We start from the raw sequence: 18,602 nt of genomic DNA, 5'->3' as shown, positions 1-18,602 counted from the left end.
GTTCCTGTCCACAGGAAGCTGGGGGGGACCCAGCCAGGACAGGTGACCCCACTTAGCCAAAGGGCTATTGCGTGCCACATGACGTCACGCCCAGCACAGAACGGCGCTGAGCGTCCGGCCGCGGGCCGAGCCCGTTGCGTGGTGTATCACCCGCTTGGCAGGGGCCGTGCTAATCCTGCCCTTGGCATTTCCTCTGCCTTTGCTGTCCCAGGAAACTGCCCCGATCCCAGCCCGGGAGTTTTCCCTTTGCCTTCCGAGTCTCCTCCCCAGCCCGGGCGGGGCGGGGGCAGCGGGCGGCCCCGGGGGCTCGGAGCCGGGGATGCGCCGCCGCTCCTGGGGAAAGAGACCGGGTCATTTTGGTTGCAAAGAGGCTGAAAGAACAACAAAGTTGTCGAGCTTTTCTTAGAGAAACCAGCCCGAACAAAACTCGGCTCATCCCGGGCAGTCGCTGTCTCCACCTTCCCTTCCTGTCCTACCCACAGCAGTGCTGGCTGCACCTTTTGGAGCTAAACTAATCCCTTTCAAGTTTACTTAAAAGACTCCCATTGAGTTCAAATAGGTATCAGATCAAGCTTCATTGACTCCCGCTGTCACAGAGGCAATCACTCAGCAGGAATGGAGGGAGGCGATGCTTGTACGTAGGGTTTATAACTCTCCAAGGGACACGGAGAGCAATTACCCAGAGTCCAGCCTGGTGCAAACCTGGGCAGTGAACCCACTACAAAGTGCTTGGGTCTCAATATCCTCAAACAATTTCTCCTGTGCTATTAAACACAAGCTTTCCCTACTGCCCAAGGTAGATAAGGATGTAGATTTTGCCTCCAGCATGCCCCGTCGTTAGACGGTCTGTCAGCTCCAGAGCACTCCCGTTCACTGGAGCGGCCCATGTAATTATAAAGGAAGGGTAATTGAAATAAGGAGAAAGTAACACTTGAAAAGGAAGCAAATGATTCAGAACATGCAGAGCCATCCACCCACATCAGCAGGGTCAGGAGGTCTATCAAGCTTGGAAGCAGAAATGCTTTTGTCTGGAAGGAAAGAAAAAGAAACCCTAATAGGATATATTTATAATCGTAACTACTGGAACTTCTTGTTTTCTTTTTTCTTAAAGCAATCCCTCTCACTTGGCAAGATGAGGAGCAAGGAATATATTTGAAAGAGGAACAACCTTAACCAGCAGCTGACAGCCCATGCTGGACGACACGCAAGAGACCAGGAAAGGGTCTGGTGCAAACCACCTCCAGCAGGTCTGCCTCCACCCAGCGCTCCTGGCTTCTAAATACAAACCGAATCCCACTCCTTCTCCCTCCAACCACATCAAGCTTGGTCAAGAAGATACCTTTCCTTCTTTCTCAGCCCTAACAAGCAAGAACTTACAACAAAACCAATTCCTACAGGATTTGCAAGCCAGTTGTTTCAATGCCAGTGCCTGGATTTCTGGCCCAGGTCTGCAGACTAAGCAGGAGCCTCAGAAGCTGTAAATTGACATTGCTCCATTGACTTCAGCAGAGCTGAAACCATTTGCACTTGCAGATGATCTGGTCCACTGTTTTATATACTCATTTTTCCCCCTCAATTGCTTTACAATCACACCCATGCCAAAAATATTTTAGTGTCCTAGTGTGTCTCTGAAAGATTTGAGAGCACCAGCCATCCTCCAGTTTACATATCTGACACTAAGAACAGGGACAGAAAGTGAAGAGATGCAGGTTACAAAAAAAATCCCTGGCAATGCCAGAAAGAGACACAGACCTTCCAGGTCCTAGTGTGGCATGTGCTTCATATACACTGGTAGATTCTGATGCTTATTCAAGAAACTGTTTAAATATTGTATTTACATTTGCTGAATCTTCTAATGTTGGTCTGTAATTAGCTGCAGATTTAACCAGAAGAACCAGCTATGAGTTGATTTACTTCATTTTGACATCAGGAGTGAATCCAGGGTTCCCATCCATCCCATTAGAGCACAGAAGGCTCTCAGAAACTGAAAGTTCAAAGGTGAAAGCCTCCGAAATAGAAAATTCCTAAGGGACAAATCCAAAGCATGTGAACCATGGATTAGAAATAAGCTTCTCCATGATTTTCAGTGGTTTAGTTCAGACTTTTTTTTTCTGAACATAGGCTTCCCAGGCAACATTGGATGAATTAGATCAGTGTGGATGCTTACCTGTAAATTATTATCTCTTCTCTCTTTGGGACAGTCTGCATGTAGAACAGTTTCCTATTACACACAAACACAGAACCTGTTATAAAATATTTTTCTCAGATAACACTTCTAGGAAGCACTGACTTAAGGAAGTGTAAGCAAGCATTTTTAGTCCTTTGGAAAGTATTTTATGTATTCCAGAAGTCTTTCAGTTTTCTAATCACACCTTTTTCATAGTCTGATAGTTTTCACTTTTAAAAAGATCTGATATTCTAGTAACTCTTTTTTTTTTTTTCCTTTTCCTCACTTCAGCAATTTTAAATACATCTTGTCACAGGCCAAATATTTTCCTCATTCCAGTTCTTCAATAATTTGACAGATCTGCGGGGAATTTTGCCCTCAAGTTGGATTATTTGTCCTAGGAGTGAGAAAGAGAACTAGAAAACACCTTCACCTCTCCACCAACTCATGGATGGTGGCCAATGCCCTGTGGGGGTGGTTACAGCAGTGGAAGCGGAGCAACTGGCAGCGTAGAGGCAAACCCATCTGGGCTGCCCCACTGTGGCCAGATATTGCTGCCCGGCTAGAGAAGCTGGTTGTAAAGGTCCGTCATGTAGATGCCCACGTACCCAAGAGTCGGGCCACTGAGGAACATCAGAACAACCAGCAGGTAGATCAGGCTGCCAAGATTGAAGTGGCTCAGGTGGATTTGGACTGGCAGCGTAAGGGTGAATTATTTCTAGCTCGGTGGGCCCATGACACCTCAGGCCATCAAGGAAGAGATACGACATAGAGATGGGCCCGTGATCAAGGGGTGGACTTGAGCATGGATGCCATCTCACAGGTCATCCATCAGTGTGAAACGTGCTGCAATCAAGCAAGCCAAGCGGGTAAAGCCTCTGCGGTACCGAGGATGATGGTTGAAATATAAATATGGGGAAGCATGGCAAATCGACTGCATCACACTCCCACAAACCCACCAAGGTAAGCACTATGTACTTACGATGGTGGAAGCAACTACTGGATGGCTGGAAACATATCCTGTGCCCCATGCCACTGCCCGGAACACTATTCTGGGTCTTGAAAAGCAAATCCTGTGGCACCCCAGAGAGAATTGAGTCAGACAATGGGACTAATTTTTGGAACAACCTCATAGACACCTGGGCCAAAGAGCATGGCATTGAGTGGGTGTATCACATCCCCTGTCATGCACCAGCCTCTGGGAAAATTGAATGATACAATGGACTGCTAAAGACTATACTGAGAGCAATGGGTGGTGGGACCCTCAAACACTGGGACACACGTTTAGCAAAGGCCACCTGGTTAGTTAACACTCGGGGATCTGCCAATCGAGCTGGCCCTGCCCAATCAAAATTTCCATGCCCAGTAGAAGGGGATAAAGTTCCTGTAGTGCGCATGAAGAATATGTTGGGGAAGACAGTTTGGGTTATCCTGCCCTGCTTCAGGCAAAGGCAAACCCATCTGCGGGATTGCTTTTGCTCAGGGACCAGGGTGCACTTGGTGGGTGATGAGAAGTCCTGTGTATACCCCAAGGGGATCTGATTTTGGGTGCAAATAGCCAATTAATTAAATTGTATGATGTTAATTGCTATATGCTGTATCAATGGTATGACCACAAGAATCACCCCAAAACTAATGAAGGATAGACTTTGAAACTGAGCAAAGTATCACAATAACGGAACTAGAACTGACTTCAGCAACTGGTGCCCAGGAACTTCATTGAAAATCACATCTTTGACACACAGACTGTGAGCATGGACCATACCAGATACACCAGCTGTGAAACTCCGGATGCAGCATGCACCAATCCAGCAGCACACACCATTGCTCCCGCCCTGAGAGACTGTCAGGACAGATGGAGCCCAAAGCCACGGACTAAATGAACTCGACGGACATCCTAGAGCCATGGCCCACAGAGGAAGGGAAGGAGATCTGTGAATAATCGGGGCATGACATGGAATGAGGGGTGGATAATGTCCTGGTTCTGGCTAGGATAGAGTTAATTTTCACAAGGAGCCAGGCTGGCCAGGGGCTATTGCGTACCATGTGACGTCATGCTCACCATAAAAAGGGGGGTAGCCGGGGAAGGGCGGGTTCCGCGTGGCTCCGGGACGGGCTGAGCATCCGGTCGGCCGTCGGATGGGTAAATGGCTTTCTGCTCCCGCCCGTTGTGACTCTCTGTCACCAGCGCTGTTGTGGGCTGTTCCCCTCTCCCTGCCCGTCCCAGTAACCCGTCCTCATCCCAGCCCGCGGGCTTTGCCTTTGTTTTCCCATTCTCCTCCGCATCCCGCCGGGCAGGGGTGAGCGGGGGGGGGGGGGGGGGCACACGGTGCTCAGCTGGGGCTGAACCACGGCACAAAGGTAATTTTTTCTTCCTGGTTCATGAAAGTTCACTATACCAAAGAGCTCAAAGCTTCCATTCTAACCACACATCTTGGAGTCCTTTAAGACTAGCCTCATGCCATAGTAATGCTAGCCAACAACTACAGATAACAGCTAACCCAAGTTTACCGTTGTATTTCTAGGCAGCATTACTTATGCCCTAGACTACAAGAATTACTAACCTAGTTTTCAAATAATAACCTGCCTACAATCCTACTATAGAGATTTCCACTAAAAAGCGCTAATAATAGCCTGTATAGACTGCCTACAGAAGAGCTCAGCTATTTTTAGGAAACATAACCATTTCCATCTTGCTCAGTCACAAAGAGCAAACCTTCCCCACCACCAGCCATGCCCTGGTCCCACCAAGGGCACCAGCAGCTGCTGCTGGTTCATGCTTTGATTGGGAGCAGCTTTCCCAGCAGGCACCTTTCTGATCCTCAGCCCCTTAAATTGGGGTGGGGAGGGCAGGAACCTCCTATGTAGTCTTTATGTTGGAGGAGGAGGGAGTAGCTGGGTCCTTTTCCTGGTCCCTTTAGGGTTTTTTATTGTTTTTAGGGTTCTGTTTTCTATGGATGATAAACTTTAAGAAGTTCTTTTTATACTTTTTAAGGAGAGTTAGGCTGCCTGTTACTGAGTTTGTTTCTCTTATACTAAAGACTTGTCAGAACTAGTAAGTGTTTTATATAGGCTTTTCTTTTTCAAGACCATAAAAAAATCTGGCGTTCCCTGGAAGAAGGTACTAGGAAGCAGGTAATTGGGAAAAGCAATTCATGTTTGTCTTTATTTTTTTTTCTACTCTAGGTGGAAAGTCTAGGGGATATATTCAGATGAGCAGAGAGGCTTTAGTGCCTTAATAGGCAACTCCTGTGAACAGTTATGCTAGACTAGGGATTTTACTACTCCTTGTTCTGAGCCCATCACTAGTAGAGGCTGCTGATTTCCTGGGACTTGGGATACTTTTAGTATCTGTTACGTGTTTGTTGGGTCAGCAAGCTGTGGACTGCAAACACTTGCTTTGGGAGGTGATGACTTCCTAAAGAGCAGCTCCTCCTCCTTTGAAGGCATCTATCAGTCTGCTTCCAGATGGAAATGGGGGAAGGTGCATGACTCCAGAGATGTGCTTCAGTGCTGTGGTTTGTTTATTTTCTGGGGCCCTTCAAGAAAGGTCAAGATTATTTTGAGATGGATGGCATATGATGTCCCTGCCCCAAAGAGCTGGTGTTTAAGAAAATTCACTCAAAACTGTAATGAAGAGAGGGAGGCGGCTGTGGCACAATCTAGTCAAATTATATTGATAATATGTAGTAATTATATAGCACTTCACATGATCAGAGCACTTTACAAACATTAACTAATTTACAGCATTTACTGAAAACAGATGTGCTTTTTCTGGGAAAAAGAGGGAAACACTGACTGTGCTGGCAGTAGAGAGCAGCGGTCAGGTTGTAGTCTCCAGTTTATGAAGAAGCTGGAAGGTGGTGCAGGGCTCCACAGAAGGACCTTTCTGGATGTCTTGTAACTACTTGCACCTCTAGCTAAACCATGTCAACAGGGAGAAGTACCTTTGTGTTCTATGGTAGTTCCTGAATATGAATGATAACCTTATTTTGTCAGATGATCATTGAATGTCCAAGAAGAACATGGACTGCAGATGAAGACAAATACACTGCTCTGCTGTTGTGATCATCAACCTCTGGTAACACTTGGAGCAAGACAGCTGACGGCAGCAGCAACCCATCTCTGGTGGAGCAACAAAAAAGGTATGGGTGCCTTGGTAGACCTAAGGTTGTATTCTGAATTTTGAGTCTTGCTTTGTCTTCCTTCTTGGCTTTCTGTTTAACATTCTCTGCATACCCAGCTAGCCTCGTGTGCTTGTAACACCACCAGTTCATCTCACATGGTACTGTGTGTTTAAGCAGTATGCAGCTATAAATTGTATTATGCTGGATGCCCTTTAGCGGCATGGTAAGGATGTTACTTTGACCCTTCACCCTGTGTAGCCTGTTTGCTCACCAAAATGAGTAGCTTCTACAGTGAATCTGGTACAGCTTCTTAGAAGGTACTGGAAGAAAAATGCCTACAAAACAGGGGTGTGAGAGCACAAATACCTGAAGTTTCTGTGATAATTTCCTTTTCCCTTTCCTGTGATCAGCCACTGTTTTCTTTGCCTCCTGTTTTCATTGCAGAGTAATTAAAAAAAATATGTTTACTTGACTAAGTATTTTGCTATCAATACCATACACATTAACCTCACAAATTAGCCTTTTATGTGGTACTGTATCAAAAGGCTCTTGAAGTCTGACTGAATTATGCTTTACATCTTCACCCTGTCCCTTGTCATTGTCACCTCCTCAAAGAAATTAATCAAGTTTGTTAGGCATGACCTCCCTTTAGTAAATCCAGGATGACTCTCTAAACAATCTGTACTTGCCGAGTGTGCTCCCAGATTGTCCCTGAGCAATGAATGTAGACTTCTGCACAAATACAGAGATTGTAAAAACTGTGCTAAAGTGGTGGAGGGAAGGGTGAACCTTATTATGGGACTGCAAAGCAGAATCTGGTCAAGGATGAGGGGCATGTTGGGGTAGGAGGGAAATTCTTGTAATGCTACAGGTAGGGATTAAAAAGTGTACAAGATGGTAAAAAAAAAAAAAGCTGGGGGATGCTTCAGCAGTGTTGCAGCCTGGTACTGAATGGAAAGAGAAGAAAATGGGAGGGTTGATGCTCCAGGGCTGGGCTGTGCCACAGAGCGCTGGAGGGAGGTGGCAGAGCCAGAGGATTTCTGCAGCGCTGCAGTAAAAAAGCTGAACCCTGGAGCAGGGATGTGGGAGACCAGGGAGGCTCTGGAGCTGCTGCAGCGCAGGGCTGGGCGGCAGAGCAGTGCAGGCTGCGATGCTCCAGCCCCAGGGTTGCAATGTAGGAGAGAGCACGGAAAAGAGCTGGGGAAAAAGGGGTTTCTGGTAATGCTGCAGTGCAGAGGAGTTGTGCAGAGACGGGGGAGGGAATGCAGGGAGCTTGGTGTAATGATGCAGTGCAGAGCAAGGAAGAGGGAAAGCTGTGCTGCAGATCCTAGAGCTCAGGTAGGATTTGGGGAAGGACCAAGGACTGGATGCTGTAATGTAGTAGCACAACAGCTCTGGGTATTCACTTGCCTCTGCCATTCAGAGCAGGAGGGAGGTGACATTTTTTAGGGCAGGGTCAAAAATTGTTCATTTTATAAACTAGTTTTTATTTTTGAGTCTTTTAATGATTCCTTTTTTCAAGCTTTTTTCTTCCCTGAGAGGGTGGAATTTGATTTGACAGGTGATTCTTGTGTCATCATATGACTCCAGGAGCTGGGGCTTTTGGAAAAAGATGAGTGATGGGTTCTGCAGATCTGAGCTTAAGAAGCAGAGTCACAGTGCCAGCAGGAGCAGAACTGTGCTCATTTGATACTGCAGTGATTGCTTTCTTTTAATCTCAGTTTTCACTTGCATTGCATGTTTTGCTCAAGGAACTCTTTTTTGCTTAAAATTGCTTTCACCCAGTCTCATATAAGATTCTTCTGTCTTAGTGTGGTGATATAATGGATTTACTGGACAAGCAAATGTCCACAGTTTTGCTACAGAAATAAATGAGGCCCTTAGCAAACAGATTATTTTTCCAATTTAATATGTATGTTTTGCTTGTTATGTGTCTGTTGGTGCTAATAATGCTTGTGAGGAACTCCAGCAGAACTTGCAGTAAACCTTCTTGAAGTCAGGAGAATGTAATTATTCTTTTTCACTTGGTTTCTGTTTCCTTTCAAGTCTCTATGGTATTTTTCTGCATTAAAGCCTAATGGGTTACAAATTCTAGTTTAGGAGAGGAAGGCTGTACTTGAGGGACAGGAACAGATGAAGCACAAAAGAGTGTTGCTTCCTCCGGTAGCACTTGTCACAAATCAAGAAATTCACTGAACAAAAAATGCTGAGGCTTGGAAGTTACTTTTTGTCTTAAACTTAGAAATGAGAACTGTTTAAAAAATATTGTATGAGAGATCAGCGTGAGGATATCTTGTGTGGTGGGTAGGAGCTCCACTGAGGATGCAGAAGGACAAGAACTGCAGATGGAGCTGGGACCGTGGGCATCGCTTCCAGAGTGGCCGGTGAATACGTAGCACTGAAAGGACTGTTATCTTTTGCACATATCCAATTAGACGTCAACCCATCCCAGAAATTCCAGCCTGCACCTGAAATACTCCACAGAGTTTTCAGTGGAAGTGCCTAGCCTTCCTCAGTGTGTTTCTGGAAAGGAAAGGGCGGTTTCCGTAATTAATTCTGATGCCTTTAAGTTCTAGCTTAGTGTGCTCATGGCTGAGACTCTTTCATCAGGAATCAGCACAGGTGTGACTCTACTCAAGTAACATCCTCAGAAGCAAACCTACGTGTTGCCTGAGAGCAGGTCTACATGACCAGCTGGGAAAAGTGCTGTTATTTGCTATCATCTCCGTGATATTACTGCTGGAACTGTTATTACTCCCCACTACAATGTCCTAGATTGTCAGAGGGAGCGCTCCTCCAGAGCTCTAAGGCTGTTCTTCAAGGAATTATATAGGACTCTTTCAACAGGTTGTAGTATGAATCACTGTCATCTTGGCCCCTCCTGAAAGAGGAGCAAAATGCAAGAGGAAATGCTTAGCTGATTATCTGTTTGGATCTGGAAAAAAGCAGGGAGGTTGATCTCTTGACTGATTATTCACTGGTTTAAACATTGGCTAGGTCTTTCCTCTATTCAGTTGCCTGCCTTCCTTATTCTTTCCTCACCAGGATTAACAGATAAGAAGATGGAGTGCTCATGAAAAGTGAGAGGTTTTGTTAGTAGATCTGTTCATCTATCAAAGTCCAGACTGCAGCCTTTTGTAAATTGACTCTGCTACTTTTCTTCTTTCATAAATTACTTTAAAAAATAGAGACAAAAGGCTGCCAACTGTGTTAGTTCCTGGAAAAATCCTTCTTCTGTTTAATATACAACTCTTGAGAGACATTTAAAAGTGAGATGCAGCCATGTGTGAATGCCTGCATATATACTGAAGTGCCATATCACATGAAGAATTTCAGCATCCCACATGGTGACTTTGCTGCGGATTCCGTTTTTTTTCTGAAAGAAACCTGTTTCAGGTTTGGGGAGGTGTTTGTGGTCAGCCCTTCAGAGACTGGGCTCTTCACCCACCCACACTGACTGTATCATCTAGGGTGATGCTGGTACCCGAATCAACTGTCTCTTCCCAGTCGTTTCAGCTTGGCTGGGCACAGGAGATCTGCAAGCATGTTGCCATGTCTACAGCCCTTTCTTTATATCTGTGGTTTGTGGACTTTGCTATAAAGACCAAGATTCTGAATTCATTTTCATTTTTAGCTATTGCCATTTCCTGGGTCTTAGGAACTCTGCAGAGGAAAAGTCACTCACTGTCTCATTTCTAACCACGTGCATGCCTCTGCAAAATCTTGTTGCAATGGACAATTGCATGAAACATGCTTGTGGTGATGGCACTCGAGGTATGGATTTGCCATACTTGGAGTCATTTAGACAATGTGATGATAGGGAATTCATGTGGCAACAAACCCAGAGGCAGCTGTTGATCAGAGCACGGGAACTCTGGAGGTTCATTGATAAAAATCACACCGCCTGCATGTTCATGTGAACCACTCTAACCTCCAAAATATGACTCAAATTTGTAATATCTTTTCACAGGAGTGTGTTTTCTTGATATTTCCTCTCTGCCTTCCCCTGTATTAAGTCGCTGCTGCTGTCAAAGCATCTGCAGGGAGATCTGAGTACTGAATAGCTCATCTCTTTTCTGAAACAGGTGGTGATTCATATCTTCTTCAAAAATGACTTATTTTTGTTGGGAATTTGAGGTTTTAACTTCAAGTCACTATTTCTGTTTTGCCTTTCTCTGCCAGAGAAGTTCTTTCATACCTGATATTTTCCTACTCTGAATCTTCATTCACTGCCATGGCATCACCTCTTAATCTTTTGGCTTAACATATTAAGTGTCTTTAGCTGCTCTGAAAATAATCCTTAAGAGTGAGCACTGTGACCCCTCTGCGCTTTCTCCATTTCCTGCTGGGCATTAACACGATGCCAGCATCTATCAGTGGCAAAGCATCAGGCATCCGTGATACAAGGTTGAACCTCTGATGAGGGCAGGGGTGAACAGAAACAAAAGGCCAAGCCAATGCATTTTAAATTCTTGATTTCCAATGACGCATGGAGTACTGGAAACTGCTAACTAGAGTGAAGCAGAAGCATTTTTGGTGCAAACAAACACTTAAAATTTCTGTGGTATCTGGCAGGACTGGTCCTAGGACACCAGTTTGATGGACTCCTTGTGTGCTGTGCATGAGAGCAGTGCCTTCAGTTGAGATAATGCTACACATTAATTTAGAAACTTGAAAAATTGAGGTATGGGAGCAGAATCTGAACTAAGGCATACATCTGGAACAGCAGCTTCTGTCCTCACAGGCACCAGCTTTGCCCCAAGACTTCAGTCCCTTTTCCCGAGCCGCGGTGAAAGGACCGTGCCACGTTTGCTGTTGTTGTCGCCTGTGGGAGGCACAGTCCTGCTCAGCCACCTTGTTGCAGCTGGGAAAAGGAGACAGTACTTAGACTTGGACCTTGTGTTCTGATTTGGGACTGCAGAGCAAAAGGAATAAAATGGGCAAAAAAAGGATATCAAACATCAAAGGTAGCTAAACGCCTGGAAAGGAGTCAGTAAAAAGCAACAGATGGGAAAAAAAATTCAAGACAGCATCTTTTTGCCTAGAGGTTAATAGCTTGAGAGATGAGTGTTTGTTCCCTCAACTTTGCTTTCATTAGAAACCGCTGTTTGCAAGACAACAAAATAAAGATTTAATCTGCAGTAGATGTACAGGAAAAGATTGGCATTTGAACTGACGGAAGAGTTGGCAACTGTTTGACACCTAACTTTTGCAGCCTCTGCTTGTGAACACTTCATAAACAGGCTGAGATTTTCCTCTCCACAAAATAGTTTCATCCTTCAAAGCTGGTCTGTGTGCTTGGAGTCGGCTCTCTTCAGCCACGGCTGCCCGGGCTCCTCGCTGCCACGCTCCCCTCTGCGATCACTTTGCAAGATTGGTCCCCTCAATCACACGGTGCCATTTCACCCCGCTCCCCGCCGCCGCTGAGGAGTGACGTCTGCCTGGGATGAATTTTGTCACAAATCTTGATTGTATTTTATGCTCCAGTGCGTTCTGTTTACAAGGGCAAAACCCTCTCCTCCTGGCACTTTACACCAGGCAACCTTCCCTTACACAAATGGGTTTTTCCAACAGGAATAAACAAATGCAAAGCCAAAGTTGTTTTCTATGCAAGAGTCCCTGGAATGCAAGTAAATATTTTTTTTTTTCTCTGGCTATTTGACCAGCCTGGGGTGACAGGCTAGCAGAGCTGTAAAAACATTTGTCAGACAGTTTTGCAGACTATTTCCTTTCACTGAGCATTGAAAAAATTGTATAGGTGAGCATCAGAGTGGGGAATTCATCTGTGTTACCAATGAGGAAAATTCATACTTTTTAGTTGTCATGAAGTTTGCAAAGTTGCTTATGTCGGCTTTGGTTTCATTGTCAGACGACTTAGTTCCAGTTGAGCTCTTCCACTTAAGCTGTTAAGCAAATGAAAAGCAAAATTGTCACTTTTAAATAGAGTCCACACATAATCACATTTTGAAATGGTCCTCTGTGGTAGGAGCAGAAGTTGTGTGCATTATAATATTGAATTTTAAATAATATATTACACAATAGCTTCCAATTTGATTTGGGGGGATATATTTTCATGAATTATTGAGTATTTGATTATTGTAGAAAGCCTTTGCTGTTATGCACTGAAACTGTCACTCTCCCAGGCCTATGATATATGAGTTTGGTTATCAATATTTAAAGTTACGGTCAGCCTGTGCGCACGGCTGCTGATACTGGAGACACGGACTAATCAGCAGTAATGTATATGTGCCTCCTGTCTCTTGTTTGCCAGGCAGGGCTGGAGCAAATTGAGTGTAGAAGATTCCCAAGTGATTTGTGGACTGGTTTGTCATTCTGAGCAGAAGCCCCTTTGACATCGCTGAATAGAAATAAGGTGAAGAAAAGTTTGCTCTGCTTTCAGGAGAGGAGGTATACGAAGCCTAGCAGGTAGCAGGCTTCCTCTTGCTTCTGTGGTGATAAGGGGCAGACTCAGTAGTTTTTGTTTAAAAAAAAAAAAAAGAATTGGCAAGCATCGAGAGAGTCTGGGGAGTAAAAATTTACTGTCCTCTACCAAAATATTCTGAGTTACTGCATATGAGCCCAAGCCTCTTGGAGCATTGTTAACCCCAGAGACACCTTGGAGACTTGTGTGCAAGTAGGAGGTGGGCTAGGAGTTTTGTTCTTCAAAAAAAACAACCCCTATCGTTATGTGGAGAACAGCGTGTGTGCACAGGGCTTTCATTTCAAGTAGCGTGCCCACACAGTGTGGTGTGTGAGGGGGATTACAGGTAGAAATACTCACGATGCACTTGTAAAGCAATATGCAAAGCAAATATTATGCAGCAATGAAGAAGTTAATCATCTGTCGCTTAAACTGTGGGAAAGCAAAGCCCAGTGCTGAGTGACCTCCATCTCTTCTAGATGGTGTGGAAATGTAGATGATTGCACACAGGTTAATTAGAGCAGGTCCAAACTGACTGACTCCAGTGGGACTGCTGCAGGATAAATTTGCACCCAGAAGTTTATGGCGTTGCGCTGCGATTGCAGATGCGAGAGAACCAAAATAAAAGAAGCACTGTTGCAGCTAATGTGCTGACTTGTACTTGTCTAATTGAGGCTGGATGTGCCAGTGGGTAACAACAAAGCCGACTACAAATATTGTGCTACCTGTCGCTGTGGAATCCCTTTATGAATTGAGGAGCGCTGTGGTTTAGCTACCTGCTTTGCAAACTGCATATTTAACTTTAATTCAATGATTTGGCTGAGATCAGAGGCCAGAGAAGAGCCCAATAATTCCATTTCTGTAGCTCTTGTATAAGACTGGTTCAGTTTTATTTTCAAAAGGGAAGATAGAGGAAAGAGGAAGGGGAAGGAGCTGCTACGCAAGCGTTTAAAAAGGTGAAAAGAATAGTACAACTTTTTTCCTTAAAGGAGGAGGCAACTCTTGTGGTGTGGAACAGAAGCCAAAGACCCCTTGGTTGTCCTTGTATTGCTCGTGTATTTAGCAGGTGTGTATTAATCATAATCAACTGTATACTGCAGCACACAAAGCCACCCATCCCAAGGCCTGCATGTCCTTGACAAACTGTTAAATATAGCCTAATCAAAAAGGCAGACTCCAGTAATTACTGAAGAATTTGCACCTTGGCAGCTGCTGAAAGGTAGCAAAGATGTTATAAACAACATCAAAATCACAATTGCCACTTTTCTCCCCTGGAGCCTTTTTGAACATCATCCTTCATTCCCCAGGTCTGTGCACAGGCGAGGAGCAAGGGAAGATCAGAGAAGGTTGTGGTGCTGCCTCTGTGGATGAGCGGGGACGGCAGGGCAGAGCAGTGTGGTCTAGTGGATGGTGGTGGCTCAGAAGGGTAAATAGTCATTGTTATGCCTCCCATTTCCCTCTTCTTTTTCCTCTCATTTCCCTTTTGTGAGTCCATCTCTCCTGGCCCCTCCCTTGGAGAAGGGAATATCGGTTGGTAGAGCTGTAAAAGCTTTATCCTTTCTGCTGACTCTGCCTTTCCCCAGAGATGTTTTCCCTCTCGCCGCTGATTGCGGTGAAGTTTGCAAAAGTTAAAAATGATGCTGATTGGGAGGTGTAATGAATCAGAAAAGCTTCGTGTGGACAGAGGAAGGAGTCTCAGGGCATGCTACACTATTTATATGCACTTCTTCAGGAACTGCACACCTTCCTAGTCCAGATCTTCCCTTGCCTCCCCCTCCTTCCTTATAGGAGATGGATTTATTCTGTGACTGGGGTCAGTACTGCTGGCTTTTATTTGGTCAATTTGCATAAGCCTGCAGTAAGTGAAGAAGCTGACAGGGAGGTGTTCCTTTCTGTTACTCTTATTCTCATAATTCAGCTCATAGCTGTGCTTGGCCTTTGTGGATGGCAGATTTCCAGCTGATGCGCTGTAATAACATGCGCACAGGTTTCATATTTAAAAATTCACAGAAGCTGAATAATTACAGCATCCTGCCTAGCAGTATGTTTGGTGATGTGTCCTGAAGAGCCTTGCTGACCCGAGATGTTTTAGAGACCAGGGAAGGGCAAAGATGCTATGAGCCTTTGTTTCCTATTAACTTTGTGGACTCAGAAGAGGCAAGGTTGTGTCCCCAGGTGACTAGCACAGGTACAATAAACTCTAGTTTTTCTCAGTTTCCTTCCTCCTATCGCTTATCTTCACGAAGGTTTTAAATAAGACCACTTGCGTTTATAACCTGCTGCAGTTTCTGCATGGCTTCATCAATAATATATTTCTACCTATTTTCCTGACTTAGGGGAAATGTGAGATTTGCCTCTTGAATATTTGAGACTGGGCTCATCTCTGGTTCCTAAACAAGTTCTGGGACAACTTTTATCTTTCCTTCATTACAAGGGTTGTCATTCATGCCCGTAAAGTGACAAAGCCATCCCTTTTGCTATGCCTGGCCTCTGCAGTCAGAGTTTGCCCTGGGCAAATCACCATCTTATGTTAGGGGATGTTTTCTCCCATGTTGCTCCAAGTTTTTTTAAATAAAGCCTTCCTCCCCTGCTGCAGTGTCCTAGGTTGTGCTGGGACTACTGAGGAAACTACTAAAGTTTCAAGAACATCTGAGCTGAATCTTAGCTCTAACAAGGACAAGTTAGAGGTCCTAGAGCATCTAGGGACTCCCTTGGCTCTCCTAAGTGGAAACAACCAGGTTAAAAGGGCATCCCTTGATGTATTGTGGAAGAAGACTTCATAAAGTCCTATCGGAAACAGAAATCCATTAAGAATTTAAATACATACACATACTGTCCAGTAATATGCTGATGCTGCTAGATATTATGCTTTGTCTTGGAATATGGGAGAACTTGGGCAGTGACTTTCTGCAAATAATGTCTTCTAGTATTGTTCTAATCGCTCATGTGCGTTCAGCTTAGTCCTGTATCTATAAATATTTTAGCCCTGTTACTTTTTACCTAGGTTCATTAAGCACTTAAAAGCTCATAACTGAAGCAGCAGAGATGGAAGCAGACCCCCATGCTCTACAGAGCACTAGAACTTCTGTGCTGCACTACAGCATTTATAAAATGTTTTGCCTGGGTGTGGAGATGGCACTGGTTGAGGAGCGTTTAGAACATCTTAACTCTATTTCTGTGTTTTAATAGATCTTGCTTTAGTGAACAATTTCTGCTGCCTTAAGAGGATTTTCTGCTGTTTCTTTTCTCTTGACTTATCTGACATGCGCAACCTTAACTACAGCTTAACAAAGGCTTTTGGGCTATCTGGGTACCAAGCTCTATTCTTTTTCTGCACATGATAGCTCTATAGAGGTTTAAACATAGAAGTATCAGACATGTTTTAATGCTCGAGGACCATTTCCTAGCAATTAAAGGAGAGAACTGAAGGCATGAGCCTTTTCCTATAGCTGTTAACCACAGCTGCCCTTTGGCTATTTGGGAAGCAGGCTGAGGTAGATGCCTTGGCTATTTTAACACAGCTGCAAAGAACAGACATGCTAAAACAATTCGAATAAATACTTGTATCTCCAAATGTGTGTTTAGTCCATGTGTGGAAGTATGGCGTGATGTTCTATGTAGGCTGAAGCATAGGCGTTACCACGGATGTGGTGGAGGAATTTCCTAGGATGGTCTGGAGGATGAGGCTGTTGCTGGATAAGTCATTCCGTTTCGTAGCTCATGGTGAGATGGTTCTAATGAATGAAAAAAAACCCTCTGAGGATAAAACACAGCCATAAGCCCTAGCTGTGTGGCAGAGATCACATGGGATCTTCTCCTGGGGAGTCTCCTCTTGGCACTGAACCTGCCTTGGGAGATCAGGAGCATGCCTGATGCTGTCTTTTTGAGAAGAGATGGTCTACCAATGGCACAAAGTGAGGAGAGCTTTATTCACTGGGAGAGCGCTGACTGTGCTATCAGTCAACCCTCATACAAGCCTTGAGTTATTATTAAAGAGCCTAGTAATCTAACACCTGCTCTGAATCTTCCTTTCTGAGGGCATAAAAAGCCACAAGATCAGCCTCAGCAGTTTTGTGCATCTCCAGGACTTGTTAAATCTATCTCACTTCCTTTAACCCACTTCCTGAAATCTTAAGCATCAATGCTTTATGCTCTGGCTTGTAAATGAAGCTTGTTATTATCATTGAGATAGTGTTTTTATGGCATAAATAATGAGCTGAAACAGGGGAAGAGGCGTTGTGTGGAATTACTGCCTGAACTGAGATGGAAATAATCAATATGTCCTCACTTACAAATCTCATCTGCATGTCGACTCCATCTCCCTGGCTGTCTCGCTACCAATTCATTGCACAGGAGGCCCAATAAAACATGCTGGTGTCATTGATCTGTTTTATTCATAGCTGAAGATAGAAATGCATCATTCAAAATTAATGGAAGGGGCTTCTACTTACTGCCTCATCCAGATGGAAGTATCCCACAACCCAGCATGGTTGGAAGAGGGAGGTGGGATTCAGCAAGGAGCAGCATGTTCAGATCCATCACAAGATGAGCGTGCTTCAGGGTCAACCTCTGGGGTTTGGAACTGATGTTGTGTCACCGTGTTGGGCCGTATGTGATAGAGTGAAAGCAAAAAGGCTTTTTTTTTTTTCCTTAGGTCATTTTGTATTCATCACTTCATATAACCAAGAAGTTTGCAGTGGAAGCTGTGTCTGCAGTTTCAGTAGTTTTGTCTGGAGACATTTGAGAAGTTAATGAAAGGCTAGGCAATAATGGCATAATTAGGTATTTGTGGCATCCATGGGGAAGAATTGATTTGTGATGTATTGATCATATAAAAAAAAGCGTGGACATGAAACATATTAGAGAAAGTATTTATCAAATAGCAGAAATTTTGGCAGGTTCTTTTACATGGACAAATGGAGGGAAAACCAGCACTGAAAATGTTACCTAGGGAGAGAGAAACTCTTGTATCTCTCCACAATTGCAGCTACCTCTCTGCCTGATAGAAGGTTCTTTTTCTATTTATATGTGAACACCTGGAGAAACTCAGTAGTCTGTCTTCCTCAATTGGTAATTAGAACAGAAAAGGAGTGTGGAAATGATCATGTGCTGTGGATGACCTAATGATGCTGGCAAAAATCCTTGCCTAGACACCTCAGAGGAACACTTTTGTTGCTGCTGTGTAAGTCTCTTGAAGAGGAAGTAGTGTCTGATTTGAAGTTCACCTGGATGAAAAGAATTATTTGGGATCTGTCTCCAATGGTCACTTAAAAATGGATTTAGGGAAAAGTGTAATTAAAAGGAAGAAACCTAAGTTTTCCATTCCTTACCCATTCAAAATGACTGATCAACCTGTGATGCTGTTTCTTGTCCTTTTTAGGTTCTCTTGCAAAGAAATTGCCAATTATTTGCTGAGGAGAAAATATTCCTTAGAAAGCAGTTTTCTTTTCCAGGTATCTCATTTGCGACCTACTTAAGCTTGGCTATCAATCTTGGAGGTGAAAAGCAAAGGAAATCTATTGCATCAGCTGCCTGAGGGAGGAAGGAGGTTTGGTTAGTAAGCATGCCTCTAGAAGAATTTCCACTCCTGTTTGCTTTGTCATCCCTTTTTCTGTCCTCAGCTGTAGTCAGTATCCCAGGGAGCCTTTTTACTGTGATAATCCAATATTTATACACAGAAAACATGGTCCTGCAGTATAAGATCTTCACTCACTTTGTCCTTTGCAGCTAGTTTTAGATGTTGTAAATCCGAGTCTGTCCAGCCATACTATTTTTACAAATGGAGTAAAGGAAAAATGAGATCAAGGAAAAATGGCTGATGAAAAGCCAGTTATCTCTTAATGATATGGGTGCTGGAAATAGTTCAAGTTACTCTTCCATCTGAGAG

At 44.2% G+C, this 18,602-nt stretch overlaps 1 long non-coding RNA gene across 2 annotated transcripts in view; it reads left to right on the top strand.

Annotated features, from left to right (window-relative positions):
* The first annotated feature begins 4,281 nt into the window (after positions 1-4,281).
* The window catches only part of LOC142604628 (uncharacterized), a 74,029-nt gene continuing 59,708 nt past the window's right edge, over positions 4,282-18,602 (top strand). Inside the window, exons 1-2 of one of the 2 annotated variants that reach the window (XR_012838480.1) lie at positions 4,282-4,310; positions 6,167-6,312. This is a non-coding gene — a long non-coding RNA (uncharacterized LOC142604628). Of the gene's footprint in view, positions 4,311-6,166; positions 6,313-7,550; positions 7,633-18,602 lie in introns of those variants that run through there. The other variant, XR_012838481.1, reaches the window with a different exon arrangement.

The sequence above is a fragment of the Balearica regulorum genome, chromosome 20, assembly GCF_011004875.1.
Source record: "Balearica regulorum gibbericeps isolate bBalReg1 chromosome 20, bBalReg1.pri, whole genome shotgun sequence".
NCBI lineage: Eukaryota > Metazoa > Chordata > Aves > Gruiformes > Gruidae > Balearica > Balearica regulorum.
The sequence above is the reverse complement of the archived record's forward strand: the minus strand, read 5'-3'. Positions and strand labels throughout refer to the sequence as shown.